The following is a 12,667-nucleotide window of genomic DNA, read 5'->3' as shown; positions in this document are numbered from 1 at the left end:
CCGACTGACGCCATTTGTAATGATGCAAATATATTTATGTAGTATAATAATAATAATCGTCGCCATCTTGGAAGTTTGAAAGTCGGCGGCGGTCATTTTTGTTTAATGGTAAATTGGCGCCAAATTTAAATTATTTCAAAATTAATATTTGAAATTAGTCGGCCATGTTTGTTTGTTAAAAAAAAATGGCGCCAAAATTTAAATTTATTTAAAAATTAATATTGGGTGTAATGTTGGTTGTCTAACCGTGGTGTAGCCAGCGGTTATGTGACAGATTTTAATTTGTGGTTTTGTTTGAAAAGTCAAATAATGCGTGTTTGTAATGTTGTTTGCCTAACTTGTCTGTTGCGCACCAAGTTTATTTTATTATTTGTTTAAAATATAATGCAAAAAAAAGTTGTTGTTGTTCCTTCCATGGGGAGTCGAACCTCAGGTAGGTAGAGTGGATAGTGCTGTCCATTTTGGAAACCTGAAACAAATTTACATAAGCTATTTGGTTAATGGATAATAATAAAAACAATAAATTACTTTAATTGTTTATTACATCTAAATATAAGTACATGCATACATACATACATACATATTATAATACATAAACATTATAATACAATAACTACAATACAAATTAAATATTATTCCTGAGTTTGAGGAGGAATATTTTTATGACCCCAAGATAATGTTCTACCTTCAGAATTGTTTAAGATGTAACGTTTATCATCTTTGAAAGATAAAGCAATTTTTTTCTTTAATTCTGTGTAAATGTTATGAAGCTTCGAACGAAAGATATTCATTTCTTTAATAATTTCAGTGTTTGGAACAGTAACTGCGTTTTGGTAGTCAATTTTATGTAATTCACTTGTAATTACATTGTGTTTAATACCCTTAGCTTTTTTAGATAATTCACCTTCAACATCCACACAATATGCTTTAGCACCTGTTCCTAAAAATTCTGATATTACACGTCCTTTATATTCATCTTTCATCTTCCCGATGACAGAAGACGATACAGGTATTCCATGAATATTTTCTGCTTTATAATTTGAAGTATCAAAACGCTCTATATTAGATTTAATATCATCATAAATATTTTCACAAAAAATTTCAATTACTAAACTATCAGTATCGGTATACAAAAGCGTTGCATTGTTACCGTATTTAAGTTTTATGAAATTATAATAAAAATCATACATAATAGTTTTACTGATATCTAGAATAGTAAAACCTACATACAGAGGTTTATTGTAGAAAACTTTTTCGTTCTCTAATTGAATAGCTACAAAATTTGGTGTAAAGATAGATGAATTTTTAAAATTTGGTCGTGCAATTAAACTTTCAGCACCTGGTTTTCTACCTATATTATTCCATGATGTTACCAATTTCACGTTTACTCTTTTATCAATTGATTCCATGGTTTTACCAAAAACTGAATTATTCATTAATTTAAATACATCTTTTTCTAACGCGTTTTTTGATTTGTTACGCATTTCTGTATTTAAATCAATATATGTTTTCAACCATGGTGATTGATTAAAACTTAAAACACGGTGAATATTAATTAATTTTAAACCACCTTGTATAGCTTGTCTTAAATTTCGATAATGTAAAACATAGTGTACTTTATTGTTTAAGGTTGCGCAAAGTTTCTCAGTTTTACTAGAGGGAGGAATAAATTTTTCAGGACAAAATGGTAAATCGTTGTGAAGATTATGTAATTCAGAAGGATATTCTAAATCAACTTCGAATATATAACCTACATCAGCGTTATCTGTCAAATTGAGAATTAGGTTATCATTGAATTCATTAGGATCTTCCCATCGAAAACCGCTATAAGGTAAATATTCAGACATTGCTGCTCCATACAAGTTGGTTGCATCAAGGTACATTATAAAAGAAGTTGGTTTAGAAGGATCATGATTTGATAAAAACTTATTATTTGCTACTGCTTTACGTTTTGAACATTGACAAAGTCCTCCTCTAATAGATTTTCGAAAGAAATGTACCATGTCTATATCAGTTAACAATTCGAATTTAATTCCAGTCATTTTTAACATAGCATCCCAGCCTAATGAAGGTGCTGTTAAGTAATGAGCTGGATCTAGTTCATAAATTTTGAGACAAACCTTTCTGAAATTTTCAAAAATGTCTGTAAGTAACAAAACATCAGACTTTAAATAAATGTTGGAATAATCACCTAACGTTTTGCAATCAAATAGATTCCAGACTTCCTGTGCTCGCTCATAATCATGTTCACTGATATCAGTTTTATTAAGATTATCATAAAATTGTTGAATCAATGGTAAATTGGTATCATCTAACTTATTAAAACAATCCAAATATGAATATGGAAAAACACCTTTTTGTCTTATCAAATTAAATTGGTTATCGTCCGGAAAGTGTTTCCGAATGGTTAGACATTCATCAGAAGTTAAAGTCTGAGATAATTTATCTAATGAAAAAGAAAGGAAACGGAACGAATCTACGAATCTAAGCGTTATAAAAATATTGTCAACTGTATTTGTAGTCGTGTTCATGACCTTATCAACTAAAATTTTTTTTGAAAATGTAATATACTTTTCTTTAGTTTGAGCAATGCAATTAATGATGGTCTTTTCTGTTGCTAAAGCTTTAATAAATAAATGACTATCATAATTAGTTAAATTATGACAAAAAACAGGGATATATTTTGGAATCTTATAATTTAAATTACAAATAGAATGGGCAGGTCCTAAAAATTCACCTGTTAAGTGACAATGATTACGAACTCTATCACAATTTAGACTTCCGTAATCTGTTTTGAAAGGTTCTTTACATAAATGACAATGGGTAGATATTTGAAAAACCAATTCATCTAACGGAGTCATTTCAAGTGGTACGATATGTTTGAGGTGATCGTGATAAAGTCTATTTACATCATCTTGCAACCATTTCACAAAAATTTCAGGAGCATCTTTTCCTCGATAAGTCCGATATATTGATAAATTATCATTATATGCACATTTTATGTAATATCCGAAACTATATGGTTCATGTAAATGTGTAACAATTGTACGGATATTATCGGCTGAATTATCATTGCGTAAAGGTTTTAAAATAGATTCAAAATCGAAATAAAATACAAAAGGAACTTTAAGAGATTTATCAAAATTTTGAAATGTTAATTCATTACCAGGCACTTCTTTACCAAATTTATTTATAATCAGATCAGAAGTTGGTAATGTAGTGACAACTTCATTACAAGCATACTTACGATGTTTAACTAATTTTTGTTCACTCGAAAAAAATAATAGACAACCGTTACATATAAATTTAGCATGATTATGTTTGGAAAGTTGTGAACTTATTAATCGAGAAATGTTGCTTATCAGACAGTAATGTTTGATCATTCTTTCATCGTCTACGATAAGTAATAAATTTACATGAATGTCTCGTTCCTTAGAAGTTAAATAAAAGGGACCTATAATATCTGATACCCATTTACCTTTTTCATGATCAAAACGCTGCTCTGTTCCATAGACATTTACACTAATATTATTAAGTGCTTCAAATTTAAAAATATCAGTTAATTTAACCGGAAATGAAATATCTGTAAAATCTAATTCCTCTTCAAACTCACGATAAGCATCAACTCGATGTCGATTAACATTTACTTCAGTTGAATGAAGGTGTGCCAAAACAGACCATTTGAAACATTCATTATCATCATTATGAATATTGATAACCGCTCTCCGCTTCACTATGTCCTTCGGTAATGGTATATATGTTGATGCACGTAGTGGATTGAATTTGTTGATATTAAGTTCCAAAAACAAAATTTCCATTAAAATCCAACCTAAAAAATTTAATACAATAATATGTTTATAAATAAAATTGGTATTACTTACCACTATCTTTTTCCAAGAATTCACTCATTTTGTTTTTTATGACGCCACATATTTCTTCCAGTTCTACCTTAATATTTGTCGATATTGAAATGATGATATTTTTAGTGTTGAATGATTTGATTTCGATAATGTCTTTAGAAGGTAAAATATATTTAGCAAAAAGTTCGAAATTAATTTTAAGTTGGTTAAATTCTCTCAGTTTTCTAGTTATTAAAGTGATAAGTTTATCTTGATTTCTTTCAAAAAAATTGCACACTTCCAAGTCATCTAGTTGTGAATTTTTCAATCGGTATGAGGTAATTCTTGATTTGAAGGCAACTTGATATTCTTCAACGAAATCATCATCATCATTAATTTTGGCGGAGATGACACTTTTATGTTTTAAAGAACGTAAATGGTTTAATCTGGATCCTCTGTAGTGATTATTGCATATTTCACAAAATTGATGAAATGAACATGATGGAGCGTTAGTAGTAACTTCTAAAAACAAAAACAAGTTATAATAATAATATAAACAATATTTACAAAAATACCTTGTAAAGGTGTTCTAGTTGTCAGGCGGGCTTTTTTAGGAGTCATATCATCCGAATCCATTGAACACAATGATGAATTTGTAATATGACGCTTATAGTTATCAAATCTCGTAAATGACGTTTTACATCCGGTGCAAGTGAGTTTAGATAATTTATCACCTTAAAAATGCTCTTAATTAAAACAATTTCTATAACGTAAAATGTATTTACTTACTATGTTTTTTTACATGACGTGTTAAAGCATCTTTGCGAGTAAACTTGTTATCGCATTGAGAGCACTTGAACATGATTGGTTGATTACTTTCATACACGTACAGTCGAAGTAGAAATGAATTAATCATTGATGCGATATGATTTTATATTCTATAAACTTTGCAACCGGATATTGTGGTTTCTTACGTAAAAATTCAAAAAATTCGAAATATAACTGATAAAAATTTAACGTTTTTAAGGAAAAAACGTTAGACAGGAAATATGATAACAAAAATAATCAGAATGAATATTATTTTTTATTAGACATAAAACAAACTACATACTTAAACTAACAAAGTCATACACCTAAATAAATTTTTAATTGCAGTTTTTAAGCCAAACCTAACGCTATGAACATCATAAAAACGATCCAACATGTACAAACAATTCCAAACATTGCTAAAAAGGTAGGAACATGATTAAAACAATTTTTTATTGAAACTACATCATGATCATTAAGTATAAGTCTCTTCCAATCAGTATCAATATAATTACTATTGGTAAAAACTAGTCTTAATTTAAAATATATTACAGAGTTTGCTGTAGAAACATTTTCATATTTAAATATTTCTATTGCAGTATTGCTCAAATAACCCAGATTCATCTTCTTCCATTGGTAATCAACATCGTTGAAAAATAAACTTTTCCAGAGAGGAGACCATCTTGTGTTGTTAGGACTTTCACTAGTGAAGACGATGTACATATCTACAACATCTAGCGGTTTTTGCACATACAACACATTTTGTATAAGAGTAACAAATAAGATGAGTGATGAGTTCAAAAGAGGCATTACACTTGAAACGCAGTGGGTTGTTGTTGTTGTTGTTGTTGTTGTTGTTGTTGTTGTTGTTGTTGTTGTTGGCTTCCTGTATCATCTAAAATACACAAAACACAATTATTTATTGATGAAGGAGGACCATCAAACTGATCTTCGTCAAAACTGTTATAATAATGTTGTAAACATGGTAGATTCAGCTTTATATCATGATCTTGTTGATATGTTTCCGGTAATTTATGAAATATATCCATCAACTGGCACGGTCCTAATTTCAGTAGTTCCAGTTTCATTAGTAATCGAATATCGCTTATGGTTTTTTCAAAATGCAGCACTTTTTTTATAACAGGTTCTACACTCGTTGCCATCTTAAATGGAACTAAATTAGACGTTAAATAATTATATTGTATATATATATATATATATATATATATATATATATATATTTCTTATTTATTAGGTAATATCTTTCATTTCAATCCAACTATTCTGATTATCTGGTAAACCTAACCATTTCACAAATAATTTAGTTCCTTTACGTCGAATCACCTTTTCAACTAAATAGACGTCAGGATATTGAGTTTTTGATAATTCCCAAATATAAAAAGCTCCTTTGATTGGTTGACCTTCTTTATCTTCTAGTAGAAATGTTACAGGATTGGTTAGATTAATCTTACTGATTTTAAAAATTTCCGTTGACCAATTGGGTGTATATCCTTTTTCAAATAACATCTTTTCTTTGCTAATTCTTACGAAATCTCCGACTTTAAATTTTTTTCTGTTTTTATCAACAATCTTTAGATGATCATATGCTGTTATGTCTCCTTGATTCGAAGCGTTTATCTCTGTGGGTTTCCTTCCTGTTGTTCGATGTATTGTAGTATTATAATTTTTGGTTATCTCTTGCAATTTATTTATCCATTTATGTGTCGCAAATAACGTAAAATATCGATAAATTTTTGATTTTAAAGTACGTATAACTCGTTCAGCAATTGCTGCTTTTTTAACGCTGTACGTACTATAGTGATTAATATTATAACGTCTCATCAAATCCTGAAAAGTGGTATTATAAAATTCCTTTCCTTGATCTGACTGTAAATTCTTTGGTATTCGTTCTTTTTCATTCTTTAGTATTGATTCCATAGCTCTGCTAACCTCATTAGCTGATTTCGATTTCAGTGGTCTGGTCCATAAAAATTTAGAAAAACAGTCGATTACGACTAAAATATATTTAAATCCATTATTATGATAAGATAAATTTTGCATTTCTGCTAAATCTACTTGCCATAAATCATCCAATCCTTTAATTATAGTACGTCTTCGTTTAAAATTCTTGCGTGCAGGTTTAAATATCTCGTTTACCAATTTTTGCTTTACATCACTAACTTGCTTTAGTCGAACCATTGCTTATTTACGGTACACTTCTCTACAATTTCCATGACGATCTGACATTTGACCTGGAGGACACTTGTTTTTATTATGAGGCATGGGTTCTATCTTTGGACCTTCTTCTTCACTATTTTCATATGAATCTGTTACTTTCCTTTTCTTTGATATAGGTACATTCTCAAGTTGATCTGTATCACCTGCTTTAGAACGTTTGGAAATGGTTTCTGGTATTATCTTAATACTATCGATTCCTTCAAAGCGTTCTTCAAGTTTTTTTATTCGTTTGGTTATCTCATTTGAATTATTCATAAATTTTTTCCACTTCTTATCGATTTCATAATTTATACTTAAATGTTTGTTATGCAATTCTGATTGAATCGTGTGAGGAATTGTAGCAATTATATTATCAATTTTTCCATCAAGTATTTTGTACTTAACATTCATGGTTAAGTTTAACTGATTAAATTTATCCATCCATATAGCATCTGCTTTATGAACATTATTATTTAAATCCGTTAAAGCAGCTATTACTCCTTCCATCTTTTGGTATATTTGTTTACTTACTAAATCAATATATACCTTATTCGCACAATCTTTGTCTTCTGTTGGATCATTAATGTTACAGATTCTATGATGTTTTAAATCAAGGTCACCATCAGCAGTGAAAACAAATGGTGATGGTGTAGATTTAAAAAATGCACTTGATGCTGATAACACTTTACGTCCGAATAGATCAATGGGCATTTCAACACTGAGGATTAACCAGAAAAAAACTTAAACCTAATATATTACACCACATTCCTTTAATTCTTCTTCTATTGATAAAATTTCATTCAGATGGGAATTGTTACCCGCTTTTGTCGCTGCATGTAATAATGCTAGACGTGACACTAATTCATTTATGTCATCCCAGTAAACATATTCTACACGTTTATTAGTGAATAATCCTTCACCAATAAACGGAGATTTAGGAAATGAAGTAAACATTGGTTGCACAATTTGAGTATATTTTACACCTCTATGACCTTTTAGTTGTTTTGTGGGATCATTATTTTTTCTATGTGTATTAGAAATTTCAAGTATTTTTTTGTATGCTGACCGATCCTCTTTTGTAATTTGAGTGTATTTATCTTCAGGGTTTTTAAAAAATATTAGTCTGTATAAACCAGGAGTACCAGGAAATGATTCATTATCTAAAATTAAATCACCATTTTGACTGATTATTAATTCATGTTTACCCATAAATAGTTTATTCTCTTTTGAATTATATCTAGGACCAAATGTCTGATCACTGGTTTTCTCTAAAACTGCTTCTATTGCATTTCTCGCAACTGGAGGATATTGTTCTAAAAATTCATCTAAAATATGTCTGCTATTAATTAAATCATCCATAGTGTCAGATTTGGTTTCTTCATCTTCTTCTTTTATTTCTGGTATTGACTCATATATTTCTTCTGGTTGTCGTAGTGATGTACTAGGTTCATATGTTTCTTCAACTGGTAGTTCAAGTTCTTGTTTAATCTTTTCTTTTTTTGGTAATTTAAGAAATTGTTTCCTTTGCTTTTGAATATGATGTTTTGGTCTTTTGTGTTGTTTTTGTTGTTGTTGCTGTGGTGGTGGAGATTGCTTCTCCAATTTTATTGAAATTTCTTCTAAAGGATTTATAACAGGCTGAAAAAGTTTTTTAATTGACTCATCCGCTTCACTGCTGTTTAACTTTATGGCTTTATACTTCTTTCGAATTGAATCAGCTGCTTTTAATATATGTCTTTTAAGGTTTTGATCTGGTTTGGTACCCATCATTACCGCTTAATGTTATAAACTAACCGAACAAATCAGAATTATTGTTTATATAACTTCTTATTCTACTGCTATTATAACGGGTCTCAAACTGATATTAACCGATCTCAAACCGATCAGGAACTGCTTTTTAACAGACATTAACCGGTCTGAAACCGATATTAACCGGTCTCTATCCGATAATAACCGCTCTGGAACCGGTATTAACCGATATCACACCGATACTAACCGGTCTGAGACCGATATTAACCGGTCTGGAAACGTTGTCAAATAGATATCAATCTACACTTGAATAAAATGATCAAACCCTTTTCTATATCGACCCTTATTTAATTCATTATCTTTACATATAACCAAAAAACCATATTGGTTTTTCCAACATTCCTGACATATTTCACAGAATTGTTCGAATTTCATATCAGCACCAACATGATCTTCATATACATGTTTTAAATTTAACAGATCTTGTTTTAATATTACCAATAAATTTGCATTATCTCGAATTAAATGTTTCGGTATTTTTGTATATGTTTGACAGAGATAGAAACTATCAATATTTTTATGCCGGCCCATGCAAAAGTAATCCCTTATCTTAGCTTGATTACACATTATGACATCATCAAATATAAAAATGGAGTTATTTTTTGCATCTTTTGGATCTAGCACGTCTTCATTATGTTCATACTGGTTATATTCCATTCCTTTAATTTTTTGTAGCACATCACTAAGCAGTTTATATTTCGGTTGATATAATGATTTACAATAAATATATATGTTTTCAAATTTCAATCCGTTGGGATCAAACAATAAAGACAATAATATGTTAGTTTTTCCTCCACCAGAAGGTCCACAAATTATACAACGTATTGATTCGGGTAAAAGTGTACCATGTCGATGAGACATTTTATGTTTATTATCAACATTATTATAATCATGATTTATGATAGGTAATTGTAATTTTTGCTTTAACACTTTCATTTTCATACTAAATTAAAAACATTTATAAGAAGGTTTATATAGGGAAAAAAGTTCAGTTAAATGTTGTCTTTCAAAGGGGAAGGACTATTAAATACTGCAATCAATAAATTACCTTTTGAATTACATTTACCAGGATATCAATATTGCGGACCTGGTACAAAACTTAAGAAACGGTTAGAACGAGGTGATCCTGGAATAAACAAGCTTGACAGCTTTTGTAAAACGCACGATATAGCTTACGCTAATTCCAACGATTTAAAAGATAGACATCAAGCGGATCGAATTTTAGAAGATAGTGCATGGTCACGTGTTAAGTCTAAAGACGCTTCATTTGGTGAAAAAGCAAGTGCCTGGTTTGTAACTAACGCAATGAAAGTCAAAAGGAAATTAGGTATGGGAATCCAAGGGAAAAAATCGAAAAGGAAGACAAAGAAATCTAGAAAGAGGACACAGAAAAAACAACAACCTTTTCATAAAGCTCTTTTATCAAATTTAGAAAATAAGGGATATGATAATATAAAATCTGCATTATCAGCTGCTCGTATAGCAGTTAGAAAATCTGGAGGTCGTAAGCGTATAAAAATTCCTCGTATTATACCTATAAAAACAGGAGGATTTTTACCATTGTTACCATTAATTTTTGGAGGACTTAGTGCCTTAGGGGCTATGGGCGGAGGTGCTGCTGCTATAACTAAAGCTGTAAATGATGCTAAAGCAGCGAAACAGAAATTAGATGAGAATAAACGTCATAATAAAGTACTGGAAGATATCGCTATCGGGAAGGCGGGAAGTGGTTTATATCTTCGAAAGCAACCACGAGGTTATGGATTGTATTTACGTAAATTTCCAAAAAACTACCAATAAAACTGCCTAATAGGGCACTAACTGATAATGATTTAAGAAGATATGCTAAATTATTAAAACTATCCAAATTTAAAGGCGTTTTTATGAGAGATGAATTAATTCATATGAAACCTGATAAGACAGAATGTGGTATCATTAATTTGGACTCTAAAAAAGGATCCGGAACTCATTGGGTTTGTTATAGAAAAACAAATAAACAGGTTGATTATTTTGATAGTTATGGAAATCTAAAGCCACCTCTAGAATTAGTACGATACTTAGGAAATTGTAATATTTACTTTAATCATGATCGTTATCAATTTTTATCATATAATTGCGGACATTTATGTTTGATGTTTTTACATAATAAAAGATGAGATAATCATGTATTTTATTCAGTCATGTATAAGACATTCTCCCTAACAGGTGTTGAAAGTACGCTGTCTGAACACTATGAGCCACCCATTGACCTTGAAGAAAATTCGAATTATTCTATAGCTTTAATCGGTTTTTATACTAACAATAATATACCAAATATAGAAGAGGGTACAAATAAATTTTATTATTTTGCTCCGAACACTACTGAAGAAAAAGTGATAACATTTCCGAAAGGTGCTTATGAAATAGCTGCTATAGAAAAATATATACAAATAATTCTTAGTGGACGATCTGCAACTGATGCTCAAAAACAGAATACATTTTCATTGAAGGCTAACGAAAACACATTAAAGTGTGAGATATTTAGTATTTACGACATTAATTTCGCTCACGAAGATAGTATTGGTAAATTGTTAGGTTTTTCTAAAAGGAAACTTAAAGCAAGACAATTACATGAAAGTGATTTACCTGTTAACATAATTAAGGTTAATACAATACGTATCGAGTGTAATATTGTAAGAGGTTCTTTCTACAAAAACAAAGAATCTCATACTCTTTATGAAACTGCTTTAAGTGTTAGTCCAGCCGAACAGATTTTTGTGGAACCATTAAATCCTATTTATTTACCTATCATTAATAGATCCAATATACCTAACCTAACTATTGATATTGTTGATCAAGACCATCGTCCTATAGATTTTAACGGTCAAACAATCAATATTCGTCTTGCTCTGAAAAAAGAAGCATAAACATGGGTTTAGTGTTTCAAAATCAATATAAAAAATCATACAATCCATCAAATTATCAGTCAGTATCTTGTCATCAGTCGACATTATCACATCAGAGCGTGCAGATTCTTAAATCGTTAGGATATAATGTCCGCCAGCAAACTTCAGGTTTACAGTTCACCGGAAATAGACGACAGCATAAGTAAAGAGGAAGAACATACATATAGTCCGCAAGTAAGATCTTTCGATAACAATGATGAAATCGAAATTATAATTAATCAGAGAGATATTTGGATTTCTCTCTTTGAATCATTTATACAAGTGGACGGTGAGTTCATACCAGATCCGGTACCGGAAACTGGCGGTGGAAATGTAACCTTGACTAATAATGCAGCGGCATATTTATTTGAGAATGTAAGCTATGAATTGAATAATGTTGAGTTAGATAGTGTACGTGAAGTCGGAACAGTATCTACAATCAAAACTTTTCTATGTTATGGTAAAGATGAAGTAAGAGCATTAACTCTCGCTGGATGGAATGATCAAGAAAGTCAACAACTGAAGACATTTAATGAAACTGATAATACGTTTTCATTTAGAATCCCTTTATCTTATCTGTTAAATTTACCATTTGATTATCATCGGATAGTTAGCGGTCATCAAAAACTTCGATTAATACGAAGTCGTAACGATGCTAATTGTTTCATTTCTACCGGAACGAGAAAAGCGACACTTAAGATTAACAATATTGAATTAAAAGCAAAACATGTTTATCCAAATGATGAAATTAAATTAACTATATTAGAAGGGATCAACAAAGATCGTGTTATATCGTTACCGTTCAGAAAATGGGAAATTCATGAACTTCCATCAGTTCGACAAACTAATAACGACATCTGGAGAGTTAAAACATCGACTCAATTAGAAAAACCAAGATTTATTATCGTTTGCTTTCAAACAAACCGAAAAAATAATCCAAAGTCTGATGTTACTCTATTTGATCATTGTGATGTAAGAAGCGTACGTTTATGGTTGAATTCAAATGTTTATCCATATGAAACATGGAAACTACAATTTGCTAAAAATAAATATTTAGAAGCATATCAAGCT

At 30.2% G+C, this 12,667-nt stretch overlaps 1 long non-coding RNA gene across 3 annotated transcripts; it reads right to left on the bottom strand.

The window, feature by feature from the left end:
• Positions 1–316: 316 nt before the first annotated feature.
• LOC135265501 (uncharacterized) lies at positions 317–4,756 on the bottom strand. Of its 3 annotated transcripts, none has more exons than XR_010333216.1 (5): positions 4,629–4,754; positions 4,415–4,573; positions 3,882–4,361; positions 3,648–3,829; positions 317–469 (listed from the first exon to the last, which is right to left on the bottom strand). It is a non-coding gene; the product is annotated as an uncharacterized LOC135265501 (long non-coding RNA). The 3 variants fall into 3 exon arrangements; XR_010333217.1 differs by having other exon boundaries at positions 3,679–3,829; XR_010333215.1 differs by lacking the exon at positions 317–469 and having other exon boundaries at positions 479–3,829; positions 4,629–4,756.
• Between the last annotated feature and the right edge of the window lie 7,911 nt (positions 4,757–12,667).

The sequence above is a fragment of the Tribolium castaneum genome, chromosome 2 (genome assembly GCF_031307605.1).
Source record: "Tribolium castaneum strain GA2 chromosome 2, icTriCast1.1, whole genome shotgun sequence".
Classification (NCBI taxonomy): Eukaryota; Metazoa; Arthropoda; class Insecta; order Coleoptera; family Tenebrionidae; genus Tribolium; species Tribolium castaneum.
Note: the sequence above shows the minus strand (reverse complement) of the source record. Positions and strands in the feature narration are given on the sequence as shown.